The sequence below is a fragment of the Lissotriton vulgaris genome, chromosome 2_1, assembly GCF_964263255.1.
Source record: "Lissotriton vulgaris chromosome 2_1, aLisVul1.2, whole genome shotgun sequence".
In the NCBI taxonomy this organism is placed as follows: domain Eukaryota; kingdom Metazoa; phylum Chordata; class Amphibia; order Caudata; family Salamandridae; genus Lissotriton; species Lissotriton vulgaris.
Window position 1 is genome coordinate 644,881,948 of NC_141687.1, and position 14,963 is coordinate 644,896,910.

A 14,963-nucleotide genomic window follows, 5' to 3' on the forward strand; every position below is an offset into this window, starting at 1 on the left:
ACAGGTGAGGGCACATCCAATGTGACACCTAACACAGCCCTGGAGGACCTAGTGGAGTCTACCATAGAACCAGAAGCTGTTGTGGGGGTCACACATCTGGACACCTCTGGTGCTGCGGAAGGAGGACAAGGTAAAGTGCATGGCAGCGTAGCAATGCAGCGTGTAGTCAATCCCTGCCCACTCCCCCATGCCAGACCCAGTGCACATGTAGCCGTGCCTAAAACACATACCCTCACCACAGTGTTGCACCATGGGAGTTGTAGTCAATACATGAATGAGTGCATGTCTGACCCCAGAGGTGAATGAAATGAATACAGCAGCAAAGGGCCAAATGTCTGTCCAAAAAAGAGCTTTATTTAGAGACAACAATGCAATATCCACATACAATAAATAAATATTAACTATGCACTGTTTCACACACAGATGTATCCCCCATGGATTCTGACGACAGTGGCCGCCTCGTCATCTCTGAGACACCAGTGTTGACCGATGCGGAGTGCTCACAGGGACATGAAGCCATGTCCTCCCCTTCACCACCACTGCGAACAACACCTCCACCATCCATGCGGACAAAGACACCACCACCACCACCGCCATCCTCGCGGACAAATACACCACCACCACCACCACCAGCGCAGGGCAGATGTCCCCTCCCTGCACGAGATGGAGTCGGAGCAGAGTTCAGCACCCCAAAATGTCCCACGCCAGGCTGTCGTCACTCTAACCACCCAAACAGTAGCACGTCAGCATGTCAGACAGAGGGCTGTGCCCCTGGGTAGGGCAGCAGCAAGACCAGTGGATCTGTCCGAAGGGTACGGAGTTGTTGAGACCCGGATGCTTCGTGTCCAGCGCCTGCAGGGGAGACACATGGGTGCTATGAAACTCTCATGACAAAACTGTGCAACAAATTAGGGAACATGACTGAAGCTGTGCGTGAGCACACCACTGCCGTAGCTGCGGGCAACAATGAGATCAAGCTTTGCCTGCAGGAACTGACACGTGCCGTAGTCACAGGCCAACAAAGTGAGCGCCAGCGGCACAGGCAGATCATGCTCGCTGTAAATTCCACCAACAGGGCCATCAATAAGCTGTGCAACAGCACAGCTGTGCTGTCCCGCAGGTCCGTGTCCCTGCAAGTGGACCTAGGGCATTATTGTGGGGATGTGGCAAGGGCCCTTGAGAGAGTGACCACTGCAGTGGAGCAACTGCAGCCTGGGTCAGCCAGTGTCAGCAGTGTAGGAGTGGATGAGGGGAGTGAGGCAGCCTCCAGTGTGAGCAGCGTCTCCCTGCCGGAGACCAGCGGGAGGAGGCGCAGTGTGCGCAGCGCAACAGCCACTGACACCCATCGTGGAGAAGCGGAGGAGTCACAGGACAGGAGACTGGGGGTACGTGGCAAACGCAAGTAGACATGTGGCAAAGTCTCACTATCCTTGGTGACGTAACCATGGGCCAACTATAGTGCCACAAGCATCACCCGTGTTGAGAAGGGACAATTTAAGTTTAACTTCTACTGCAGCTGCATCATGTTTGAGTTACATATTTCTGCACCAGGCAGGTGTTCATGACCATTAAACCCTTCCAAATCAAATCCTGTTGTCAAGGCACTCTTTTACCTGTCTCAGAAATGATGCTGTGTGATGTATGTCCGCCTCCGTTGCCCTTCTGCTGTGTTGGGCACATGCGCCTGTTGGTGTTGGGTTGCTGTGCATGTAGTTCATCCTCTCCGTCCACCTCTATGGGTATCCCCCTGCGGGTGGCGATGTTGTGCAGGATGGCACAGACAGCTATGATCTGGCAGCAGGTCACTGGGTCGTACTGCAAGGCACCTCCAGTCTTGTGCGGTATTCGGAAGCGACTCTTGAGGATGCCGAATGTACGCTCCACCACATTCCTTGTGCTGATGTGTGCTCTGTTGTAGCGCTGCTCTTGCAGTGTAGCTGGGTTGAGGTAGGAAGTGAGTAGATATTCACGCAATGCGTAAGCGCTGTCACCTGCAGGATGGGGAGAGAAAGGTCATCAGCATGAATGCAATGATACATGTGGGGATGGAGTGAACGATGATGCATCAATATGTACCTAGTAGGTGTCCCTCTCCAAATTCACAGTTGATCAGGCCCCTGTGGAGGCCACAGTGACGGAATATGTAAGCGTTGTGTGTGCTCCCAGGGAATCGGCTACAGGGTCCCTAATGATGTACTTAGTGTTGCACACAACCTGCACATTAATAGAATGATATGACTTCCGGTTGCGGAATATGTATTCAGTGGCTGATGGAGGACAGATGGGGACATGCGTGCAGTCAACACACCGTATCACATGGGGGAATTGTGCCACCTGGTAGAATTCCCGTTTGGTGCGGGTCAGCTACTGGGGGGTTGTGGGGAAGGTGATGTGGCGATTTATAAACGTCAGCATGGCCTCTAGGAACCGGTGGAAGAAGCGTGATAATGTGCTTTACGACACGCCTCCAGTCTCAGCTATTACACCCTGGAAGCTTCCAGACGCCAGCAGGTGCAGGCAGCATAGGACCTGGACATGGGCTGGTATGGCGTTCGTCCTACGGGTCTCGTGCTGCAGTAATGGTTCCAGATCTGCTATCATGGCACGGTTGAGTCTGTACTTATCGTACACCGGTTCCTCGGTCTGCCCCAGCAAAGTGATGCGCACCCTGAAGACCCTGTCCTGGATCATCCTCCTGCGCTGAGCCTGGGCGTTGATCCTCCTCCTCCTAGCAAGCACGTAAAGGGCAGCCATTTTGGATGACTTGTGGGGTTTCCCAGGGCATTTGTGAAGGGTTACTGATTGTCAGCACCTGCTGAGAAGTTGTATTTTTTTTTCCTATCCTTCAAATAACTTTACCTCCTGATTGAGATTCCCCTTATTTTGCTCATGCTAAATAGCGATTTTTGCGTTTTTCGGTATTAGCGATTTTTCATGCATTCCATTGCGATTCTTTAATAGCGATTCGGTATTTCCGAGGTCAGCTTTGGTGTTCGTTATTTCCGATTGTCTGATTTGCGATTCGGTAATTTACCGAGGGGATATTGTTAGCGATTCTTTATTTTTTACCGATTTTGGGTTGATGCATAGCATTTTCTGGTTTTGCGTTCGTTATCGGCCTGTTTTAACGATTCGGTATTTTAACGGGAGGTATTTAAGGGTGGGCGTAAAATCCGTCTCGCGGGCGAATTTGTGGATTTTCCGATCCGCGAATCTCGTGAAATCGCGGTAAAATCCGCGAATCAGCGGGGACGAATTTTCAGCCAAGCAAGGGTTACAGCAGCAGGTGCAAAAGTTGAACCTAATTTCTTTGTAACCTTTTACAAAAAGGGTTACAAACAAATTAACTTCAACTTTGACACCTGCTGCTAATTGCTTCCTGGCGCCTCGTTTCCTACTTGCAACTATTCTCTGACCCTGCTCTGACCCTTGAAGCAGGGTTAGAGAATAGTTACAAGTAGGCAACGAGGCACCTGTCCAAGGAATTAAACCTCATCAGGAAGCACTTACAGATATAAAAAACAGGAAGAAGGGAGAGGATGGCAAATACACCCATTTTGAGTTGTCAGGAGGGGTTAAACTAAAAGAGGCCTTTACAGCACAATTTTCATGTGCATTTTGCTAAAAATAAAAAGCTGTATGTTCTGTAGGCGCAACTCAGGAATCCGGCCTCTCTTTCTTTCTCTCGTTCTCTCTCTCCCTCTCTCTTTCCCCCTCTTTCTCTCTCTTTCTATCTATCTATCTATCTATCTATCTATCTATCTATCTATCTATCTATCTATCTATCTATCTCTCTCTCCCTCTCCCATAAACGACTGCATGGGTACCTTCGCTATGCAAGCGGCTTGTGAAGACGCAAAAAGCCCCGCGATCACGCAAAAAAACCAGCGAACGCGCAAAAAAACAAAAGTCCGCAAATTCGCACAAATTCGCGAATTTTGCGGATCACGAATTCGCAAATCCGCAAATTCGCGAATTCGCAAAATTCGCCCATGCTTAGAGGTATTTTGCTTGATGCATCTGCCAGATAGTAATAAAAAGAAAGCATTCCAGCATACTGTTAGAAGCTGTCTGCCTTTGCCATGGGAGGAGATCTCATCTTGACACTGAATGGGGCTTAAACAGTTTGAGCAGCTTTAGTAGAAGTATTGTAAAAGTGTGCTGCCAGGGGAAGTTAACACAAAAAATGTTCCAGGCAAAAGTGAATGAACAAAGTAATTTGGCTAAGGGAACTTACAAGATATATTAACTACAAGAGGTTTCACAAGCACAGTGCAGGCAATGTGCAGGCGAAAACTAAAAACAAGTGCAACCCATGTACCGCTCTATCTGTAGAGAAGACATTATTGGCCAGATGCATCAAGCATTGATTGCCTTCGCAAACGGCCGATTCACAGAATCGGCCGTTTGCGAACACAAAAAAATGCTCTTCTGATGCAACAAACTCTATTTTGCAATTCGGTAATCTGTTACCGAATCGAAAAATGGGTTTTGATTCGCTATTAGTAAGGGCAGTGTTTTTGGCATCCAATACCGCATCGCATTGGTATGCTTGAATGTTTTGCGACCTAAATGCGGTCACAAAACATTTGCATTTTACCACCAACTTCAAGGTGGTAACTGATTTGCAAATAGGAACCCTTCCCCTTTGTGAATGTATTTAAATTAATTTTCTAAGAGCAGGCAGTAGTCCCAGGCACTGCCTGCTCTTAGCAAATGAAAGGAAAAGTTTTATATGTCTGTTTTGTAAAGCATCCCGTTTTCCTTTAAGGAAAACGGGCTGCCTTACAAAAAAAATGTGCTTTATCCCCATGCAGGCCACCATCCCTGTGATTTTTGCGATTCCTGGGTGATCGCAAATTGCGACCTACCTCATTATTATTTATGAGGTTGGTCATTTGCGATCCTACTGGTTTTTGATTTTTTGACTGTTTTTGAGTAACTCTTCTAAAAGCATCATGCTTTGAATGGGAAGGCACCCAGTAAGGAGGCGGAAGTAGAATTGGAGTTTGCCATTGGAGATTTGTATTCATACAAAGTTGAGCACCTGAGGAAATTCTGCCTTGAGTTTGGGTGCCCCCTAAAGAGTGCCTACAGAAAGGAGGATCTGGAGAGAATCTTGAAAGCCCGTTGGGAGGCACAAGAGGGAAATGATGATGTGAATGGAGAGAATGGTTTTCAAGTCACAGATCTGCCAGTGGGCAGAGTAGGTGCAGGAGCTGGCTGCAATCATTCCAGCAGGGGCCTCTCCCCAGAAGAGTTACAGGAAAATGAAAGAGTAATGGAATATGACTTGGAGGTCATGAAAATGAAAATGAAGCAATTGGAAGTAGAGAAGGCGGCGGAGGAGAGCAAAAACGCCCGCCCCTTAGAGGAAAAGAAATTGCTTTTGGCTCATGAGTTGAGCATGAGAGAACTGGATCTGAAAGCCAAGGAGGTGGATGCCAGTTCAAATGGTGGCAGCGCGCAGCCAGTGCATGGGGGTAAAGTATATATTCCCAAAGACTTGGTACAGAATTACCATAGGAGTGAGGATATTTATGCCTGGTTCACTTTGTATGAGATTGCATTGAAGATGAATGGTGTGCCTGATCAGCATTGGGGGGTGGGCCTTTGGAAACATTTTGAGGCTTCTGGGAGGAGTGCTCTAGAGCCCTTAGAGTTGGCAGGTGCCATGACCTACCCCAATATGAAGGAGGCCTTATGTCTCAGGTAAGAATCTCCAAGAAGAAAGAGTCTGAGACTTGGATGGAGTGTGTGAATTTGTACTCGCGTGCACTTGAAGGTTGGATGAAGGGCAGTAAAGTAACTGATTTTAAGGGGTTGTTGCATTTAATCAGTTGGGAGCACTTGAGTAGTCTTTGTGTTCCAGAGCTGCACCAGCATCTTTTAGACAGCAAGCTGACAGACCCCATTGAGCTTGCTAAGGAGGCGGACCGCTGGACCAGTACCAGGGTCCACCGAGGAATTGTGGGTACCACAGCCAAGGGTGGGCAGGGTCCCCAGCAGAAGAGTGGGGGGGACAAGGGTAACCAAAAGGAGTTCTCACAAGGGCCCCAAAATAGTTCCCAGGAAAAGGAATCCCAACCCCCCAAACCTAAACAGCCATGGCCTTCTAAGGGCAGGCGGGACAATAGAAATAGAAGGGATAACCAAGGCCCCCATACCTGCTATCACTGCAATTAGGTGGGCCACATTGCTCCACAGTGTCCCAAGAAGAAGCCCGCACCCACTGGTGCTCCAGCCCCAGGGTTAGCAAGTGTAGCTTTGGGCGGGGATTTGATTTCTAGTGGGGAGGTGGGCTTAGCAGTTATGTCCCTTGTCTCTCTAGGAGACCGAGAGATGGTCCAGGAAACCTTACTGCCCTCTAACACTAAGAAGTATGGGCAGAAGGTGACCATCAATGGGAGGGAGGTTGAGGCTCTGAGAGACACAGGAGCCAGCGTGACATCCGTGAGGTGTCAGTGGGTGTCTGAAGAGCAAATCATCCCTGAAGTACTCCGCCCTGTAGTGGCAGCTGACAGCTCAGTGCGCCTCTGCAAGCTGGTGCATGTTCCCTTTGCATGGGGGGTAGTATCTGGTCTGTTGGAAGTAGCTGTCAGTGATGCCTTGCCTGTAGACTGTCTGTTAGGTAACGACCTGGAGAGTTCTCCATGGAAGGATGTAGAACACAGAACTCACTTGGAGATGTTGGGTCTGCCTGCGTGACCACGTGTGCTATGGCAGCCAGTAAGGGTGATTCAGCAGAACTGGAGCCTGAAACAGTGGCCCAGAGACCTGCCAGGAGAGGAAGAGGCAGGGGGCGTGGGAAACCCGCCCCCGTAGTTCCCACGGTCCAGGAAGGAGCAGAACCTGAGGGGGATGCCCTGGAACCTACAGGGGAACAGGTGGCCGAACTGGGAGACCTACCTGAGCTGACCCATTGGCAGCAAGAAGGTGGTCCCTCCACGGAGGAGTTCTGCCAGGCGTAGAAGGAATGCCCTTCCCTCATTGGTCTGCGCCAACAGGCTGTAGATCAGGCAGCAGGGGGAGCAGTTAGAGATCACTTTATCTACTGGGAAGATGACTTATTGTATAGTGAGCCTAAGTTTGCTGAGCCCAGTGCAGCCCGTATGCTGGTGGTACCCGAGCGCTTCAGAAACTTCCTAATGGGTCTGGCTCATGACGTGCCTCTTGCAGGACATCTGGGGCAAGACAAGACCCTGAACCGGCTTGTCACCCACTTCCACTAGCCCCAGATGAGAAAGCACTAAAGTTCCTTTTGCAGATCTTGCCAAACCTGTCAAGCTAGTGGCAAGACTGGAATGAAGTTTAAGGCACCCCTTCAACCCTTCCCAGTGGTGAGCACCCCTTTTGAGCGGGTGGGCATAGACATAGTAGGGCCCCTGGACCCCAAGACAGCCTTAGGCAACAGGTTCATCCTGGTCTTGATGGACCATGCCACCCGGTACCCAGAAGCAGTCCCTCTCAGGACAATCGCAGCACCCGTGGCGGGCCGTGCATTGATGGGGATCTTTTCCAGTGTGGGGTTTCCCAGAGAGGTCCACGTGGGAGGAACACTTGCAATACCTCTGCGAAGTGTTGAAGGCTCGGCAAAGGGCAGGCCTCACTATCAAGGCCAGCAAGTGCCAGATAGGGCAGGGATCTGTGGTGTATTTGGGACACCAAGTGGGGAGCGGCCAGGTGGCGCCCCTACAGGCGAAGATTGATACCATTCTGGCTTGGGAGCCCCCCAAGACCCAGACAGAGGTGAGAGACTTTTTAGGACTCACCGGGTATTACAGACGGTTAGTCGAGGGATATGGCACCATTGTCGCCCCCTTGACAGAACTCACTTCCAAGAAGTTGCCCAAAAGAGTTGACTGGACCGACGCCTGCCAAACTGCTTTTGATGCCCTGAAAACTGCAATGTGCACAGCACCGGTGCTCAAGGCACCTGACTTTTCCAGTGAGTTCATAGTACAGACAGACGCTTCAGAGCATGGTGTGGGAGCAGTACTCTCACAAATCACTGAGGAGAATGGAGACCAGCCAGTAGCTTTCATTAGTAGGAGGCTACTCCCCAGGGAACAGAGGTGGAGTGCGATTGAAAGGGAAGCTTTTGCTGTGATCTGGGCTCTGAAGTAACTGAGGCCCTACCTGTTTGGGACTCACTTTCGTGTTCAGAACGACCACAGGCCCCTCAGATGGTTAATGCAGATGAGGGGTGAGAACCCGAAACTGTTGAGGTGGTCCATCTCCCTACAGGGAATGGACTTTCCGGTGGAACACCGTCCTGGCACAGAGCACGCCAACGCTGATGGTCTGTCCAGGTTTTTCCGCCTTAGTGAAGAGAACTCCCAAGAGGGTGGGTAGTTCTCCCCACTTTCAGCTGGAGGGGACACGTGTTAGACCTGGCATCTTTGGCGTGGTTTTCCCCTATCTTTTTGTCTCTACCTCCTGTATTTTTGATGCTGTGATGGATTTTGTTTTTGCTGGTTTAGATGCTTTGGACACTCTGCCACTGCTGATCAGTGCCAGAGTGTAAGTGCTACCTATGTAAAGTGTTATCATGATTGGATATACATGTTTGGCATATTTGCATCCCCACAAAGTCCCTAGTAAAGTGCACTGGGTGTGCCAGGGCTGGTGATGGCAAATGCTACTAGTGGGCCTGCAGCACTGATTGTGCCACCCACAGGAGTAGCTCTAAAATGGTGTCTCGGGCCTGCCACTGCAGTGCCTATGGGCAGTTTAGAAACTGCCATGTCCTCCTGGTCAGTGTCCCCACTGACCAGGCATAAACCTTCCCTTTTTGTGCACATCAGTCACCCCTATGGAAGGCCCAAGGTACCCCCCTGGGCAGGGTGCAGTGTATGTAAAAGGTAGAGCATGTACTAGTGCAGGTGACATGCTCTGATAGTGAATGGCAGCCATTTTCGTTTTTCACTATTGTAAGGCTATCTTGCTCCATAGGTTAACATGGGGGATGCTGGCTACAGTGGTTAACAGCATTTCTTCCCATAGGAACAAGATAGGACATAAGTATCTAGTATCCCTGAACTCAGAATTTATTAACACATCTTTCAGGAAAGGTTGTTTTTAAGTCCTGTGTTTGAGAACAGCACTTTTAGAAAGTTGCTGTTTTCTTGTCTGACCCTTCTGTGTGCCTTGGCCTGTATGTTTATTGGCTGTCTGGTTTGAGAGTGACAGGGGCTGAGGATTCCCCAGGAGGCTGGCTGAGTCAGCCCTAGGCTGAATGACTGCATTTGCAACTGGAGTGGTGGGAGGAGTTAGCACCTGGGCATGAATAGGGCTGTGCCTGCCTTCCACAATGCTGGCTCCACCTCCTGATGGGCGGCTGACGACCCTGCCCCTCACTCTGAAAGGAAAGAAGAAGCCAGCAAAACAAAGTACTCAGGAAACACCCAGATCTGGTTCAGACCGGGCTCAGGGCCCACATGCACAGACTTTAGGGGTATAAGTACAGGACCCCTGACAACAGAAAATTAGATCATCCTGGAATCAAGAAGGAACCTCTGCCAAGGAGAAAGCTGAATCTGAAGAAGGAAGACTGTCCGGCTGTTGCTCTGCTGGACTGACCCGTTTCTTTGCTGCCAAGGAGAGGGGAAGGACTTTGCTGTTGTGCTGTGTCCCCTGTCTTGAAGGAATCTCCAAGGGCCTGAGAAGAGCTGGCTCCCTGTTCTGAAGTCCCAGGAACAAAAGGACTTCACCCTTAACTTCCCTGAACTCTGCTGAGAGAGTTATGTCCTTCCTAGAGTGCTTGATCCAGTTGTGGGGCCTCTGGAAGTTGTACCTGTGCTGGGAAGCTTGAAACTAAGCTTGAGAGACTTTTTGCAATTGAAAAGTTATCGCATCGCTCGCTGCGGAGCGCATCCCCGACAGTGCGAGAAGTTTCCCGACGCTACGAAGGTCTAGATCGTCGCAGCGCCTGTTGCTGCCGTCAGAGTTGTCGCATCCTTCGTTTGCGGGATGCACCGGATCGGTGCAGGAAGCCTAACATCGCTGTGAGTGTCGTCGCAGAGCCTGTCGTCGCTGGGTGAGATCGCCGCACTGCTTGCTTGCGGACCGCATCACGTAGCTGCGAGTGTCGTCGCAGAAACCATCGCGTCGAGGAGCTGCGAGAGAGAAGATCACCGCTGGTTCACGCATCGTCGCCCCGGAGATCGTTGCAACTCCAGAGATCGGGGCATCGTGCCTTTGCGAGAACAAACTTCCTACGGAACCTACGCACCGGAATCCGTACAAGTGGCCTTCCTCCCCATACAGACCGGATTCGTCGCAACACGCCTGCTGCTGCAGCGTGGCTGTCGCATCGCCTCCCCAGGGTCTCAGGAGCAACGCATCGCTTGTTTTCCACCGCACCAGCTTCTGCTTTTGGAACTTTGTCGCAACTAAAAGGTACTGTGAGTAAAAGTGATGCAACTGTGAACTTTTCACGCAACTGGGATTATTTTATCGCAACCTAAAGAACTTTAATTAAAACCTTAAGAACTCTTTTGAAACCATATTCTTGAACTGTGTATGTTGGATGTTTGTCGTTTTGGTCTTGTGTAGTTTAGATTAAATACCTTTCTTTTTCTAAACTGTTGTGGAGTCAATTTGTGGTGTTTTCACTGTGTTACTGTGAGTGTTGGTACAAATACTTTACGCATTGCCTCTGGTTAGCCTAGACTGCTCATGCCAAGCTACCTAGAGGGTGAGCAGGGGTTATCTCAGAGGGTTATCTCCTTGCCCTAACTAGAAGCAAGGGTCCTTATTTGGACATTGGTACCTACCTCTGCCAACTAGAGACCCCCAGTTCTAACAGGCCTGTGCTAGATTGCCACCAAATCGCCCGTGCTGGGATTGGCCGCACGGGCCTGTTGTCAGCATAAAATACCACAAATACTGGTCTGGTGACAAATGCATCCACTGTTGGGGCCTTTGTTCAACCTCATGGTCACAGGTTCAAATCCCTGCGGGTACCCTCAGCCTTTCATCCATCTGAGTTTGATAAAATGAGTACCATTGAGTTTGGTAACAATAAATATCCGTTATTCAGTGCCTTGATACCCTTGGGTGATATGTGCCCTTTACAAATACATGTGTTTTGATATGTTACATCACCCGCACCCTGCAGTCTCTAACCGACATGCTGCAACCAACTATGGATCCCTGTCTCACATACCCTAAGTAAAAGGATGCCTTCTATGGACCCGAAGTTCACCACCAATCATGACCTCATCCGCAGACCTAGGATACTACAATAAATCCGACGAAAATGCCAAACAGCTGCAAAAGAACAGTTAATGGAATTGAAGCAGGAAAAATAGATAACAAACACCAACTCAAATAATGCGAAGCTGAAATAGAAAAATAATACAAAAGTGATGCAACGTCGCTGTAAAAGTGTCGTGAGGGGCTTGTAAATCTGCCCCAGAGTGAGAGATTACCAATGATTACCAATGGTGGAGGAGGAGCAAGAAGGATGCTGAATATTGCCAGTAAATTACTAGGGCCAGAGACAAGATTGTTTGAGGGTAAAAAAATATATTTTTATTAAGGCTGACCGTGATTTATTTACCCATCGTAATAAAGGTTGAGTTTAACATGGCTCTCAGCTTTACAAACTGGAACTCGATAGACGATACTTTTATGGATGAGAAAATAGAAATGATCAGCAGCATCTCTCTTACTTGGCCTGCTTGAGGATTATGGCCAGCCTAGTGTTTGGTGGAGGCATCATCCTGTACTGTAAGGGGTCACATCCGTGGCGGCTCTTTGAAGGAGAGCTGCGAGGTGGTGAGGTAGGGCCGGGGAGGGATAGGGTGGGTAGTGGAGTCCGACATACAACGGACAGGAGTAGGGTAAGTAATTAAATAAATAAAACAATTTACTTTGCGCGGTGCATCACCAACTCGGCGCTGCAGCGCGTTCAAGGTAAATTGTTTTATTTATTTAATTAATTACCTTACTCCTGTCTGTTGTATGTCGGACTCCACTACCCCACCACCCTGCCCCTCCTTCGCCTCACCGCCCCGCAGCACTCCCTCGGCGAGCCGCCACTGGATCACATATATCAGTAAGGAAGCTGAAAACTAAGCAGTACTGGGCTATTTGGTTGTCTAAAGAGCACTGCACTTCACAACTCTGCTATCCTGCCTACTGTTATTCTGAACATTCCTCACTCATGACTCAGTAGTTTATTTCTGGAAAAGGTCGGGAAAAACTGAAAAACACCTTAGGGTGTTAAATTAGGCTTTGCTGGTTAAAGGTTGCAGGACTAGATTAGCGAATTCTGGACAATCAATGGCAATTTGAGGAAGTTTTCGCTTTCAGGCATATAGCCTTTGTTTTGTTCAAAGCTTTCTTCCCACGGCCGGCCATACAGTATGTAACTAGAAAAAGACAAAACATGGAAACTGCTTTAACTATTCAATTAGAAATCAAGGTGCGGAAAGCACACGTTTCAAATGATGGTGTCTTTGTCTGCACTTCTGCTTCGAGATATATTAATAGGATTAAACAAGCATTTGCAATGCACTAGGTCTCGCATTTACGCAAGTTTGAGCTATTGGCATTGTAAATGACAATGCCTTTTATTTAGGTTTTGGGTTTTAACACCTAAATAAAAGACATTGTCATTTACAATGCCAATAGCTTCAACTCGCATAAATGAGAGACCTATTGCATTGCAAATGCTTGTTTCATCCCAGCTACTTGGCGATGCCCTGCATGGGAATTCCTACCTGGAGAATGACAATGCTGTCCTGAACTGCCCATTCCTTCCTGACTTCAGTGACCTTTCATGGTCTCCACTTTTACCCTTACTTTATCAGTACCACAGAATCAGTACTTTGAGGTTATTTTTTGCCCAAATATTCTTCTGGGGGACAGTTCCATGGATTTACAACACAGTCAGTAAATCAAGGCCATTATACTACAAGTCCTTGCTCATAGGCAGGACCACTGGAATAACGCAATTTTGTGGCTTTTGCGTTTTCGGAGTATTTACATATTTTCCACACTTGCCTCATGATTCAGATCTTCTGTATCAGTTGCAAACATTGATTCTAGCTCAGATGGATCAAATGAGGCTTTTCAAAGCATCAGCCGTGGTCCCCCGGAGGGCAGACACTTTTCAAAGATGAACTGTCACCAGTTCATGACGGCTGTATTCAGGTTTTAGAGTGCTGCTGACCTGGGTCTCAGGATCTACAACGGCTCGGCTGACCTGGTTCTCTGGCTCTACAGCAGCTTTGCTGGACTGGTTCTCAGGCTCTAGAGCAGCTCTGCTGACCTGGTTCTCTGACTCTACAGCAGCTCTGCTGACCTAGTTCTCAGGCTCTGGAGCACCTCTCTTGATGTGGTTTTCTGGCTCTACAGCAGCTCTGCTGACCTGGTTCTTTGGCTCTAGAGCGGCTCTGCTGGAACAAACCTAATACTTGCCACTGGTTTCGGTGAGGAATTATCCCTATAACTCAGGGCAACGGCTTCCCAGAGGGAGCTCAGGAGGGAGGCTTTATTGTCAACCTTTCATCAGAGTTATTCCCTTCTATGAACCTGTTTCCTCCATTAGCTCCCCGGCTTGCAGTATTAGGCTTGTATATACCAAAAAGTGGGAGAGTGGTCATCCACACCAAAGGGACAGGACACAATACTGATACCAAGTCAAAGAAAATTCCCTTTGGTACACCTCAATAGCATACAACGGTACTCAAACCTCAATCACACCTCACTCATATATGAACTGTTGAAAAGTCCAAAGAGTAGCATATAAATGTTTTATTCACCAAGTGAATGCATAAAAAAGCTCTATTTTATATCTAGCAAGATATATTAAACTAACATATAAACAACAAAAAAAATGGCAAAAAATATTAAGAATTACTTGTTAAACGCATCAAGAGGATGACTGTTTCACAGTTCAACATTAAAAACAATCAACATTAAATTCACAATTAAAAACATATCATATATATGTGAACATTTCATATAAAAGCATCACAAGAAAAACATGACAAATGAATACAAAATGACCAAAGGCAACACGTTTCGGTGGAAGTAACTGGTCCAAACCACCTTCTTCAGGCTGTCTTATAAAAATGTGTCCAAGGATCCTAACATCGTTATGTAAGAATGTGGATTCAATGACAGGAGACTTCACTCTTTATCTCCTCCTGCTAGTACCAACCAGACCTTTTGGTAGTAGATTTGTTACCAATACGGGAATCTCACACGTTAATACTGAACAGTTTGAACACTTGGTGGTCACAAAAATAATCCTACTCAAGTATCCTTCCAGGGGGAATGTTCAATTTTAATATGTAAAGTGGGTAAAAGACACCACCACGGGTTGTCCTTAGTTGTTGTTATTTGAAGCCACAATATTCTTCATGTACTAAAAAGGCAGCCAGGCACCTCTTCCCTTCAGTTTTCCACTATATCTTAGTACTGAGAAATGGGAATCGGGATATAAAAATCTCCAAAAATATGTGCACGTAGCATCACCTTTTCCAAATGCGGGTTACACTTGATAAAAGATACAAAACCTGAGTGGCTTGACTCACAGGGCATTGGCAAACAAAAGGGTTGCTTGTATTAAAAAAGGCTACTCAAGAATAGCCAGAAACAAGCAGTTTGGTGAACTATAAATCAAGGTGCGTGCGCATACACACTCTAATTGTAGGATGCAGAACACACAAGATGACTACTTTTAAGTTTGCCTTAGGGGACTTGATTTGCCTCTGTACTAAGCTTGGTTTTAGGACTAAAACACTGGCTATACTATGAGTTTGGTTCAGGCAAAGGGGGCATAGCTGTGCTTAGCATAGTGTCTCTTGTCTTTGAACTATTTTGGACCCTTCAAAGTGAATCTACTTTATACCCTCGGCCAACTATTCTCACTGCAGCATCCCAACAAAGAGAAAGAACCCCAAGGATGGTGGAGAGCCCTGCCACGCAGGGTTAAGAGCTCCGAT